Source organism: Ranitomeya imitator, chromosome 5 (assembly GCF_032444005.1).
Source record: "Ranitomeya imitator isolate aRanImi1 chromosome 5, aRanImi1.pri, whole genome shotgun sequence".
NCBI lineage: Eukaryota > Metazoa > Chordata > Amphibia > Anura > Dendrobatidae > Ranitomeya > Ranitomeya imitator.
The window spans coordinates 47,334,399-47,348,474 of NC_091286.1; the positions used below are offsets into that span (position 1 = coordinate 47,334,399).

Here is a 14,076-nt window from a genome sequence, read left to right on the forward strand (position 1 = left end):
TCTGTGCCAAGAGTATTTCAGTTTATTGGCACATTTTCCCACACGGCAGGATCCCCACCCATTGGACTTGATGTTCAAGTGTTTTGCCTAGGGGCACCTAAATGATAAGTATGGCTGTGACTGTGTAACGTGTAGAGGCACGCGGTACATGCAGATAGTTTACTCTTAGATAAAGTTAAATAGAAATCATCATCACCTATTTTTTAGTTATATCTATTACTGGGAGAGCTGATTCTTCTGAGTCTTCAGTCTTCTGAAGGGCACATTTACCTAAGGTGTTATGCATAGGGCGTGCCGCCATATAGTGCTTCTATCAGGCATGCAATCCGTCCAAAATAACTCGCATACACATGGCCGCATTAACTTCTTTAGTTGCCCTATTATGACTTCATATTACTTGGATCCTTAAAACGACTGTGTACTTGAGGCCTCTGGGCCCATGCACACTACCATGTTACACCCCTGTATCCAGCTGTGACCCATAGAAGTTTATGGTGCCATTAGAGTCTGTGCAGACGTTGTGATTTTGTCGTGTTCTTTTGCAAAGATTTTTCCTGCCAAGAGATTCAGAAATGGGGCAGAAATTTCTGCTGCAAATACATGGGTGCCAATTGTGTTATACAGCCGGCACTTGAGTCTAGCTGCTGCGACATGATTGCAGTGTTTTAATGGCGTTATCATGTCATCCGTGGTGAGGCCTTGCGGTATTATAGGAGATTGATAATTTTACAATGCACTGCAATTTCGCGGTATTGTATTGTATGCATAATCAAGTGATCACAGGTTCAAGTTCCCTAAGGGGATTAATTAAAATAATACAATAAACTGGAAAAAAAAAAAAAAAAATATATATATATATATATTTATATATATATTTATTCATTTTTTATTTTATTGTATTATTTAAATATATGTATATTCATAAAAAATGATGTTAGTCTTGCTTATCCCAGATTAAAAAAATGAGATGGCCAGGTCTACTATTTTTGGTAATTTTGCAAGAAAAAAAATGAACTAAAAGAAGATAGGAAGCTTGTATACACCCCAAAATATTAAAAGTATAAACTACAGCTCGTTTAGCAAAAAACAAGCCATCTGACAAGTCTATTAGCCGAATAGTTAAAAAAAGTTATAGCTCTTGTGAACGGAGGAGGAAAAATCCAAAGTGATTAGGGGCTTACTAAGATGCTGTTGTCCAAGGCCCACGTAAACCTGGAGCCCTTGACGCCCATCTTTCTCGGAAACAAGGGTTTCCAATAGCTTTTTTGATTTTTTTTTTTTAAATCTGAGTTAATTTTGGAATTGTAGTTTCAGTAACTTTTATAATTTCTATGGAAAACATGAGAAGCGTCTGTTTTTCCAGTCTTCATATAAACATCTTGGCTGAGTCACTTTTTTTCTTCTTTAGCCACATTATTTTTTTTTCGTGGGCAAGGAATAAGCAGACTGGGGCTGCGTTCTCATGTTTTACATTAGAATCTGTGGGTAGACTGGAAACATACTGGGAAGGCAGAAATACCAGTCTGATGGATGAATACATGAGGCTGTGAACGCCTGATTAATGGCCGAGCACTCATGGGAAATCATCACACCATATTTTGTGACAAGAAGTTTGCTTTTCCTTCAGAAATCCTTTTTGGAGACCAATGAAAGGGGATTTTTGTGTGTGATTTTGCAGCGTGTGCACTGTGACGCCATCTGACATAGTCCACCCTCGATCCAATACCTACAATAGAAACGGTGACTAGGTGGAGTGAACTTTGGATATTTACCTGAGCCGCGATCAGTGTGCAGAATTACTCGGAAAAGCCCTGCCCTTCTTTACTCTTATTTCACCAGGTCAGGGTGCTGAGAGGGCCTGTCACTCTGTTCTTTTGTGGTCATTGAGTTGTGCATAAGACAGATGGTAAATTTCAGTGATTTGGGGTACAACGTATATTATTCTAATACTACAGTAGTAGGATAGAGCTAAAAGTGTCCATGAATGGGAAGAGTTAGGCCACATTCACACGTTCAGTATTTGGTCAGTATTTTACATAAGTGTTTGTAAGCCAAAATCAGGAGTGGGTGATAAATGCAAAAGAGGTGGCGTGCAGGGCTGTATAGTCAGTCGTGAAGTCTGAGTCAATTTTGGGGGAGTTTGTATAAAATGGACCGACTCCCGATTTCTAAAATATATATTACATTGGGAATAGTAGTACAATGCAGGATGTGCTGTAAATGTTTTTCATAAGAATTTGGGAAAGTTATTAAATGTCCTATAGATGTCTGTTCTGTTCCTGATCCAAAGATCTCAGCTCTTAGTTAAGATTAATCTGTGCTGCACTTTATGTACAGGCTCAGTAGTGACCAGTGCTGTGGGGTTGTAGATGAGATGAATCTGTGCTGCTCTTTATGCACATGCTCAGTAGTGACCAGTGCTGTGGGGTTGTAGATGAGATGAATCTGTGCTGCACTTTATGTACATGCTCAGTAGTGACCAGTGCTACGGGGTTGTAGATGAGATGAATCTGTGCTGCTCGTTATGTACAGGCTCAGTAGTGACCAGTGCTGTGGGGTTGTAGATGAGATGAATCTGAGCTGCACTTTATGCACATGCTCAGTAGTGACCAGTGCTGTGGGGCTGTAGATGAGATGAATCTGTGCTGCACTTTATGTACATGCTCAGTAGTGACCAGTGCTGTGGGGATGTAGATGAGATGAATCTGTGCTGCACTTTATGTACATGCTCAGTAGTGACCACTTCTGTGGGGTTGTAGATGAGATGAATCTGAGCTGCACTTTATGCACATGCTCAGTAGTGACCAGTGCTATGGGGTCGTAGATTAGATGAATCTGTGCTGCACTTTATGCACATGCTCAGTAGTGACCAGTGCTGTGGGGTTGTAGATGAGATGAATCTGTGCTGCACTTTATGTACAGGCTCAGCAGTGACCATTGCTGTGGGGTCAGGTGAGATGAATCTGTGCTGCACTTTATGTACAGGCTCAGTAGTGACCAGTGCTGTGGAGTTGGAGTCGTGGAGTTGCAAGTCAGGGAAATTGAGGAGTCAGATTCGGCAGTTTGGCCTTAGACGGTGCTATTGACTGAGGTTCATTACTAACATCTAATGGCAGACTATTATTCTGATCATACAGAAAGATGCAGCTCTCAATGGCCTGCCTATTTTCTGATCTTGGATCAGCGGCCGACGCTCCGCTCCTGAGTGACGGCGGCAATCCTCTGGAACTCTCTGCCCCAACACGTCCGACTATCAACCACAGTCGGATCCTTCAGACGGAACCTGAAATCTCATCTCTTCAGGAAAGCCTACAGCCTGCACTGACACTGCTGCTGCCTCATCACCAACGAAGCTACCGCCTCACCAACACCGGAGCTACCGCCTCACCAACACCGGAGCTACCGCCTCACCAACACCGGAGCTACCGCCTCACCAACACCGGAGCTCCTGCAACCCTCAACCTACTGTCTCCTTCCCCATAATCCTGTAGAATGTAAGCCCGCAAGGGCAGGGTCCTCGCCCCTCTGTATCAGTCTGTCATTGTTAGTTTGTTTACTGTATGTGATATTTGTAACTTGTATGTAACCCCTTCTCATGTACAGCACCATGGAATCAATGGTGCTATATAAATAAATAATAATAATAATAATAGTATTACCATGCGAGACTCGGACGTATTTCTCGCATGTGTGATCCCGGCCTAAGGCCAGAGTCACACCAGAATCTGGCCAATTATCCAAATCACACATTTGTTGACTACATCAGATTTGGTGGACTGCAATGTTACCTTTGTTTTTTGGACAATTCCCAGGTAACATCAATCCCAAGCCCCATTACCTCAATTACCACTGCACCAGGCAATTGGGGAGAGTCAAGGCGAAGCGCCAGAATAGGAACATCTCATATGATGCTCCACCTTTATGGCTGCTGCGAGCTGGTATTTTTAGGCTGGGAAGGGACTAATAACCGGTGCCTGATATCAGCTGTCTGCTTTATTTTTGCTGGTTACAAAAAATGTGGACCCAACATCATTTTTTCATTTATTTAATCATAAAAAAACTGTCCAGTAAGATCCACATTTGCATTTTACAATAGGATGGCTGGTTGTGCAATTCTATATCTGTCTATCTATCTACAGTATATCTATATCTATTCACGGGTCTGAAAGAATTGACATGCGGCTAATTATTTTTTGCATCAAATGTGCAAGTCAAAGATAAGCAGGATTCTCATTCACTTTGCTGGCAGCAGGATTCCCTACAGGTTTTGTGACAGTTCCGCGTGGCAAAAACGCGACATGTGCACACAGCCTTATAGAAGGTGCTCACTATTTGGACAACCCCTTCTCATACCCCTCCATAGAGTTTGGGCACATGAACATTATTTCAGAATGGGATGTGGTATTTTATGCCCTAATCACATGGTCAGGAAGATATTCTCATCAATTCAATATTGAACGAGCTGCAGATTTTGAAATTCAGATATTTGAAAAGGATTTTTTTAGTTGCAGACTTTTCTGTAAAGGCCCCTTCACATTAAGCGACGCTGCAGCGATACCGACAACGATCCGGATTGCTGCAGCGTCGCTGTTTGGTCGCTGTAGAGCTGTCACACAGACAGCTCTCCAGCGACTAACGATGCCGGTAACCAGGGTAAACATCGGGAAAACTAAGCGCAGGGCCGCGCTTAGTAACCCGATGTTTACCCTGGTTACCATCCAACAGTACATACTTACCTACAGCCGTCTGTCCTCCAGCGCTGTGCTCTGCACTCCTCCTGCACTGGCTGTGAGCGCAGCGGCTGGAAAGCAGAGCGGTGACGTCACCGCTTTGCTTTCCGGCTGACCGACGCTCACAGCCAGAACAGGAGGAGTGCAGAGCACAGCGCTGGAGGACAGACGGCTGTAGGTAAGTATGTACTGTTTTTTTTTTTTACTTTTAGGATGGTAACCAGGGTAAACATCGGGTTACTAAGCGCGGCCCTGCGCTTAGTTACCCGATGTTTACCCTGGTTACCAGTGAAGACATCGCTGGATCGGTGTCACACACGCCGATCCAGCGATGTCCACGGGAGATCCAGCGACGAAATAAAGTCCTGGACTTTCTTCAGCGACCAACGATCTCCCAGCAGGGGCCTGATCGTTGGTCGCTGTCACATATAACGATTTTATTAACGATATCGTTGCTACGTCACAAAAAGCAACGATATCGTTAACAATATCGTTATGTGTGAAGGTACGTTTACAAATCTGCTGCTCGAGAAGGATCTTTTCGGTAGAAGACCCGTTTAGAAGCACAGGGGAAAATTCTTGATAGTGTCTAAAAGCAAAATAATCTTTGTTGTCCATTACAACCAATCACTGCACAGCTTTCATTTTGTATCCTGGTTTTGAAAAATGAAAGATGTGCTGTGATTTGTTGCTATGGGCAATAAAGATCACTTTTCTTTTAGACAGTTTCTGAATTTTGCCCTTTTCTGTGTCAATACATGACCATTACACAATGAAGGAATCAACCCTTTAGACCAGTGATGGCGAACCTTTTGGAGACCGAGGGCCCAAACTGCAACCCAAAACCCACTTATTTATCACAAAGTAAGTGCCAGCACGGCAATTTAACCTGAATACTGAGGTCTTAGTTTGGAGAAAACAACTCATGAACAGAGCAGGTGGGGCAGCAGAGAGAAGGTGGGGGCAGCAGAGAGCAGGTGGGAGCAATAGAGAGCAGGCGGGAGCAACAGAGAGCAGGCGGGAGCAACAGAGAGCAGGCGGGAGCAACAGAGAGCAGGCGGGAGCAACAGAGAGCAGGCGGGAGCAACAGAGAGCAGGCGGGAGCAACAGAGAGCAGGCGGGGGCAGCAGAGAGCAGGCGGGGCAGAAGAGAGGAGGCGGGAGCAACAAAGCGGACGGGAGCAATAGAGCAGGCGGGGCAGCAGAGAGCAGGTGGGAGCAACAGAGAGCAGACAGGGCAGCAGAGAGCAGGCGGGAGTAACAGAGAGCAGGTGGCGCAGCAGAGAGCAGGCGGGATCAACAGAGAGCAGGCGGGTTAGTAGAGAGCAGGCGGGAGCAACAGAGAGCAGACAGGGCCGCAGAGAGCAGGCGGGAACAGCAGAGAGCAGGCGGGGGAAGCAGAGAGCAGGCGGGGGAAGCAGAGAGCAGGAATGAGCAACAGAGCAGGCGGGAGCAACAGAGCAGGCGGGAGCAACAGTGAGCAGACAGGGTAGCAGAGAGCATGCTGGAGCAACAGAGAGCAGGCTGGAGCCACAAAGAGCAGGCCGGAGCAACAGAGAGCAGACGAGGTAGCAGAGAGCAAGTGGGGGCAACAGAGCAGGCCGGAGCAACAGAGAGCAGGCGGGAGCAACAGAGAGCAGGCGGGAGCAACAGAGAGCAGGCGGGAGCAACAGAGAGCAGGCGGGAGCAACAGAGAGCAGGCGGGGGCAGCAGAGAGCAGGCGGGGCAGAAGAGAGGAGGCGGGAGCAACAAAGCGGACGGGAGCAATAGAGCAGGCGGGGCAGCAGAGAGCAGGTGGGAGCAACAGAGAGCAGACAGGGCAGCAGAGAGCAGGCGGGAGTAACAGAGAGCAGGTGGCGCAGCAGAGAGCAGGCGGGATCAACAGAGAGCAGGCGGGTTAGTAGAGAGCAGGCGGGAGCAACAGAGAGCAGACAGGGCCGCAGAGAGCAGGCGGGAACAGCAGAGAGCAGGCGGGGGAAGCAGAGAGCAGGCGGGGGAAGCAGAGAGCAGGAATGAGCAACAGAGCAGGCGGGAGCAACAGAGCAGGCGGGAGCAACAGTGAGCAGACAGGGTAGCAGAGAGCATGCTGGAGCAACAGAGAGCAGGCTGGAGCCACAAAGAGCAGGCCGGAGCAACAGAGAGCAGACGAGGTAGCAGAGAGCAAGTGGGGGCAACAGAGCAGGCCGGAGCAACAGAGAGCAAGCAGGGCAGCAGAGAGCAGGCAGGGCAGCAGAGAGCAACCACAGTCAGGAGCAGTGATACCAGACTTCATATATAAAGGAATATGCCCCTCATTCTGGTATATGCTCCCCCATCCAGGAATATGATCCCCCATCCTCGTATATGCCACCCATCCTGGTATATGCTCCCTCATCCCGGTATATGCTCCCTCATCCCGGTATATGCTCCCTCATCCTGGTATATTCTCCCTCATCCTGGTATATGCTCCCTCATCCTGGTATATTCTCCCTCATCCTGGTATATTCTCCCTCATCCTGGTATATGCTCCCTCATCCTGGTATATGCTCCCTCATCCTGGTATATTCTCCCTCATCCTGGTATATGCTCCCTCATCCTGGTATATGCTCCCTCATCCTGGTATATGCTCCCTCATCCTGGTATATTCTCCCTCATCCTGGTATATGCTCCCTCATCCTGGTATATGCTCCCTCATCCTGGTATATTCTCCCTCATCCTGGTATATGCTCCCTCATCCTGGTATATGATCCCCCATCCTGGTATATGCTCCCTCATCCTGGTATATTTCCCGCATCCTGGTATATGTATGCTCCGCCATCCTGGTATATGCTCCCTCATCCTGGTATATGTCCCCTATCCTGGTATATGCTCCACCATTCTGGTTTATGCTCCCCCATCCTGATATATGTTCCCCCATCCTGGTGTATGTCCCCTATCCTGACATATGCTCCCTCATCCTGATATATGTTTCCCTATCTTGGTATATGCTCCACCATCCTGGTATATGCTCCACCATCCTGGTATATGCTCCCTCATCCTGGTATATGCTCCCTCATCCTGGTATATGCTCCGCCATCCTGGTATATGCTCCCTCATCCTGGTATATGTCCCGTATCCTGGTATATGCTCCGCCATTCTGGTATATGCTCCGCCATCCTGGTATAAGATCCCCCATCCTGGTATATGTCCCGTATCCTGGTATATGCTCCACCATCCTGGTATATGCTCCCTCATCCTGGTATATGCCCTTCATCCTAGTATATATGCCTCCATTCTTGTATATATGGCCAGTGATCACAACTCATCACTGGGTCTGAAGACAAAATCCAAACCCTCTTCAATCACTTGATCTTCATGACAACTTATTTTCGATAAATGAATATCCGCTTTCTACAAACACAATGTGTGATCATACAGGCTATATCTACAAAGCCAGCTACAGACAACCTGAAAAACCCTAAAAAAGCTACTGAAACCTGGAAATGTAATAATCCTGTATGTACCGTATATATATACAGTGGGGCAAAAAAGTATTTAGTCAGTCAGCAATAGTGCAAGTTCCACCACTTAAAAAGATGAGAGGCGTCTGTAATTTACATCATAGGTAGACCTCAACTATGGGAGACAAACTGAGAAAAAAAAATCCAGAAAATCACATTGTCTGTTTTTTTATCATTTTATTTGCATATTATGGTGGAAAATAAGTATTTGGTCAGAAACAAAATTTCATCTCAATACTTTGTAATATATCCTTTGTTGGCAATGACAGAGGTCAAACGTTTACTGTAAGTCTTCACAAGGTTGCCACACACTGTTGTTGGTATGTTGGCCCATTCCTCCATGCAGATCTCCTCTAGAGCAGTGATGTTTTTGGCTTTTCGCTTGGCAACACGGACTTTCAACTCCCTCCAAAGGTTTTCTATAGGGTTGAGATCTGGAGACTGGCTAGGCCACTCCAGGACCTTGAAATGCTTCTTACGAAGCCACTCCTTCATTGCCCTGGCGGTGTGCTTTGGATTATTGTCATGTTGAAAGACCCAGCCACGTTTCATCTTCAATGCCCTTGCTGATGGAAGGAGGTTTGCACTCAAAATCTCACGATACATGGCCCCATTCATTCTTTCATGTACCCGGATCAGTCATCCTGGCCCCTTTGCAGAGAAACAGCCCCAAAGCATGGTGTTTCCACCACCATGCTTTACAGTAGGTATGGTGTTTGATGGATGCAACTCAGTATTCTTTTTCCTCCAAACACGACAAGTTGTGTTTCTACCAAACAGTTCCAGTTTGGTTTCATCAGACCATAGGACAATCTCCCAAAACTCCTCTGGATCATCCAAATGCTCTCTAGCAAACTTCAGACGGACCCGGACATGTACTGGCTTAAGCAGTGGGACACGTCTGGCACTGCAGGATCTGAGTCCATGGTGGCGTAGTGTGTTACTTATGGTAGGCCTTGTTACATTGGTCCCAGCTCTCTGCAGTTCATTCAGTAGGTCCCCCCACGTGGTTCTGGGATTTTTGCTCACCGTTCTTGTGATCATTCTGACCCCACGGGGTGGGATTTTGCGTGGAGCGCCAGATCGAGGGAGATTATCAGTGGTCTTGTATGTCTTCCATTTTCTAATTATTGCTTCCACTGTTGATTTCTTCACTCCAAGCTGGTTGGCTATTGCAGATTCAGTCTTCCCAGCCTGGTGCAGGGCTACAATTTTGTTTCTGGTGTCCTTTGACAGCTCTTTGGTTTTCACCATAGTGGAGTTTGGAGTCAGACTGTTTGAGGGTGTGCACAGGTGTCTTTTTATACTGATAACAAGTTTAAACAGGTGCCATTACTACAGGTAATGAGTGGAGGAAAGAGGAGACTCTTAAAGAAGAAGTTACAGGTCTGTGAGAGCCAGAAATCTTGATTGTTTGTTTCTGACCAAATACTTATTTTCCACCATAATATGCAAATAAAATGATAAAAAAACAGACAATGTGATTTTCTGGATTTTTTTTTCTCAGTTTGTCTCCCATAGTTGAGGTCTACCTATGATGTAAATTACAGACGCCTCTCATCTTTTTAAGTGGTGGAACTTGCACTATTGCTTACTGACTAAATACTTTTTTGCCCCACTGTATATATATATACACACATACACTGCTCACAAAAATAAAGAGACCACTTAAACAATAGAATCTAACTCCCAAGTAAATCAATAAATCAAACTTCTGTGAAATCAAACTGTCCACTTAGGAAGCAACGCTGATTGACAATCAATTTCACATGCTGTTATGCAAATGGAATAGAAAACAGATGGAAATTATTGGCAGTTATCAAGACACCCTCAATAAAGGAGTGGTTCTGCAGGTGGGGACCACAGACCACATCTCAGTACCAATGCTTTCTGGCTGATGTTTTGGTCACTTTTGAATGTTGGTTGTGCTTTCACACTTGTGGTAGCATGAGACGGACTCTACAACCCACACAAGTGGCTCAGGTAGTGCAGCTCATCCAGGATGGCATATCAATGCGAGCTGTGGCAAGAAGAAGAAGGTTTGCTGTGTCTGACAGCGTAGTGTCAAGAGGCTGGAGGTGCTACCAGGATACAGGTCAGTACACCCGTAGACGTGGAGGGGGCCGTAGGAGGGCAACAACCCAGCAACAGGACTGCTACCTCCGCCTTTGTGCAGGAGGAACAGGAGGAGCACAGCCAGGGCCCTGCAAAATTACCTCCAGCAGGCCACAAATGTGCATGTGTCTGCACAAACGGCTAGAAACTGACTCCATGAGGATGGTCTGAGTGCCCGACAGATGGGGGTTGTACTCACAGCCCAACACCGTGCAGGACGCTTGGCATTTGCCACAGAACACCAGGATTGGCAAATTCGCCACTGGTGCCCTGTGCTCTTCATAGATGAAAGCAGGTTCATACTGAGCACATGTGACAGACGTGACAGAGTCTGGAGACGTCGTGGAGAGCGATCTGCTGCCTGCAACATCCTTCACATGAGCGGTTTGGCAGTCGGTCAGTAATGGTGTGGGGTGGCATTTCTTTGGAGGGCTGCACAGCCCTCCATGTGCTCTCCAGAGGTAGCCTGACTGCCATTAGGTGCCAAGATGAGATCCTCAGACCTCTTGTGAGACCATATGCTGGTGCGATTGGCCCTGGGTTCCTCCTAATGCAGGAGAATGCCAGACCTTATGTGGCTGGAGTGTATCAGCAGTTCCTGCAAGATGAAGGCATTGAAGCTATGGACTGGCCCGCCCATTCCACAGACCTGAATCCGATTGAGCACATCTGGGTCATTATGTCTCGCACCCTCCACGAACGTCACGTTGCACCACAGACTGTCCAGGAGTTGGCGAAAGCTTTAGTCCAGGTCTGGGAGGAGATCCCTCAGTAGACCATCCGCCGCCTCATCAGGAGCATGCCCAGGCGTTGTAGGGAGATCATACAGGCACGTGGAGGACACACACAATACTGAGCATCATTTCCTTGTCTTGAGGCATTTCCACTGAAGTTGGATAAGCCTGTAACTTTATTTTCTACTTTGATTTTGAGCATCATTCTAACTCCAGACCACCGTGGGATATTAGTTGTGATTTACGTTGATAATTTTTAGGTTTTATCTTTCTCAACACATTCCAAAATGCAATGCATAAAGATTTACAAGTGGGATATTTCATTCAGTGCCATCTAGGATGTGGGATTTTAATATTCTCTTTATTTTTTTTGAGCAGTGTGTATATGTATATATATATATATATATATATATATATATATATATATATATATATATATATATATATATATATATATATATATATATATTACCCTGCTTTGTGGCTTACCGGGACTGCAGACCATCCATTCATTTTAGGAGCTGATCTACAGCACCTGGACCAGTGTGAAGGAGCCGTGGTTTTCCGCTTTTGTGTTGGGGGACAAGATTTTGTGGCACTTACTAATATGTACAGCAAGTATTACAGGTTAAAGTAAAGCTATAGTGGCCATCCCCTTTAAATGAAAATTTAGCTTTTTAATAGTTTTTAGTGTGAAATTTCCAGACGCTAAACCACAGATTTCTGTTATCTGCCACTGTATTGCAGCAGAGAGAACTGTATTTCACAATGCCAGAATCTTACCAAAGAGAATCATTCATAAATTCCTCTGATAAAAAGAAAAAACAAAGAGCTAATGCCGTATTCGACCTGACCGCTCACTGGCTGTGTAGTCAGGAAAGTAGAGGAGGGGGTTTGAGGTGGAGGCTGATGTGGTGACAGTCTATTATCATTTTTTGGGGGGGGTATGTCTGATTATAATATATCTTTATTTTTTCTTTACTGTTTTTTTCTTTTGTGCATTACATTGCACCACAAAATATCTGTATATTTATTTAACTCACAGAATTACATTGTAATTAATGTTGTGGATATACACACACACATATATATATATATATATATATATATATATATATATATATATATATATATATATATATATACAGTGGGGCAAAAAAGTATTTAGTCAGTCAGCAATAGTGCAAGTTCCACCACTTAAAAAGATGAGAGGCGTCTGTAATTTACATCATAGGTAGACCTCAACTATGGGAGACAAACTGAGAAAAAAAATCCAGAAAATCACATTGTCTGTTTTTTTATCATTTTTTTTGCATATTATGGTGGAAAATAAGTATTTGGTCAGAAACAAACAATCAAGATTTCTGGCTCTCACAGACCTGTAACTTCTTCTTTAAGAGTCTCCTCTTTCCTCCACTCATTACCTGTAGTAATGGCACCTGTTTAAACTTGTTATCAGTATAAAAAGACACCTGTGCACACCCTCAAACAGTCTGACTCCAAACTCCACTATGGTGAAGACCAAAGAGCTGTCAAAGGACACCAGAAACAAAATTGTAGCCCTGCACCAGGCTGGGAAGACTGAATCTGCAATAGCCAACCAGCTTGGAGTGAAGAAATCAACAGTGGGAGCAATAATTAGAAAATGGAAGACATACAAGACCACTGATAATCTCCCTCGATCTGGGGCTCCACGCAAAATCCCACCCTGTGGGGTCAGAATGATCACAAGAACGGTGAGCAAAAATCCCAGAACCACGCGGGGGGACCTAGTGAATGAACTGCAGATAGCTGGGACCAATGTAACAAGGCCTACCATAAGTAACACACTACGCCACCATGGACTCAGATCCTGCAGTGCCAGACGTGTCCCACTGCTTAAGCCAGTACATGTCCGGGCCCGTCTGAAGTTTGCTAGAGAGCATTTGGATGATCCAGAGGAGTTTTGGGAGAATGTCCTATGGTCTGATGAAACCAAACTGGAACTGTTTGGTAGAAACACAACTTGTCGTGTTTGGAGGAAAAAGAATACTGAGTTGCATCCATCAAACACCATACCTACTGTAAAGCATGGTGGTGGAAACATCATGCTTTGGGGCTGTTTCTCTGCAAAGGGGCCAGGACGACTGATCCGGGTACATGAAAGAATGAATGGGGCCATGTATCGTGAGATTTTGAGTGCAAACCTCCTTCCATCAGCAAGGGCATTGAAGATGAAACGTGGCTGGGTCTTTCAACATGACAATGATTCAAAGCACACTGCCAGGGCAACGAAGGAGTGGCTTTGTAAGAAGCATTTCAAGGTCCTGGAGTGGCCTAGGCAGTCTCCAGATCTCAACCCTATAGAAAACCTTTGGAGGGAGTTGAAAGTCCGTGTTGCCAAGCGAAAAGCCAAAAACATCACTGCTCTAGAGGAGATCTGCATGGAGGAATGGGCCAACATACCAACAACAGTGTGTGGCAACCTTGTGAAGACTTACAGAAAACGTTTGACCTCTGTCATTGCCAACAAAGGATATATTACAAAGTATTGAGATGAAATTTTGTTTTTGACCAAATACTTATTTTCCACCATAATATGCAAATAAAATGTTAAAAAAACAGACAATGTGATTTTCTGGATTTTTTTTTCTCAGTTTGTCTCCCATAGTTGAGGTCTACCTATGATGTAAATTACAGACGCCTCTCATCTTTCTAAGTGGTGGAACTTGCACTATTGCTGACTGACTAAATACTTTTTTGCCCCACTGTATATATATATATATGTATATATATATATATATATATATATATATATATATATATATACATATATATATATATAGTCCTTTACATACCTGTTATCATTACTCATTGGTAGTAATCTGCCATCTGGTATCTGGTGGATGCCCCTTTTGTATTGTAACCTTATTTTCATTACTTTGTGTCTCTCCTCGGCCTCCCTTTGATTTAATTGTTCCTTGTTTTTACGATTAACTTTTTAATTTTATTTTTATTGTGTAGTTGTGTATCTCAATCA

The 14,076-nt window shown here is 44.8% G+C and overlaps 1 protein-coding gene across 1 annotated transcript in view; it reads left to right on the plus strand.

The window, feature by feature from the left end:
• TTC7A (tetratricopeptide repeat domain 7A) overlaps positions 1 to 14,076 on the plus strand; it is a 405,643-nt gene that overhangs the window by 13,068 nt on the left and 378,499 nt on the right. The gene's annotated exons all lie outside the window — the stretch shown is intronic.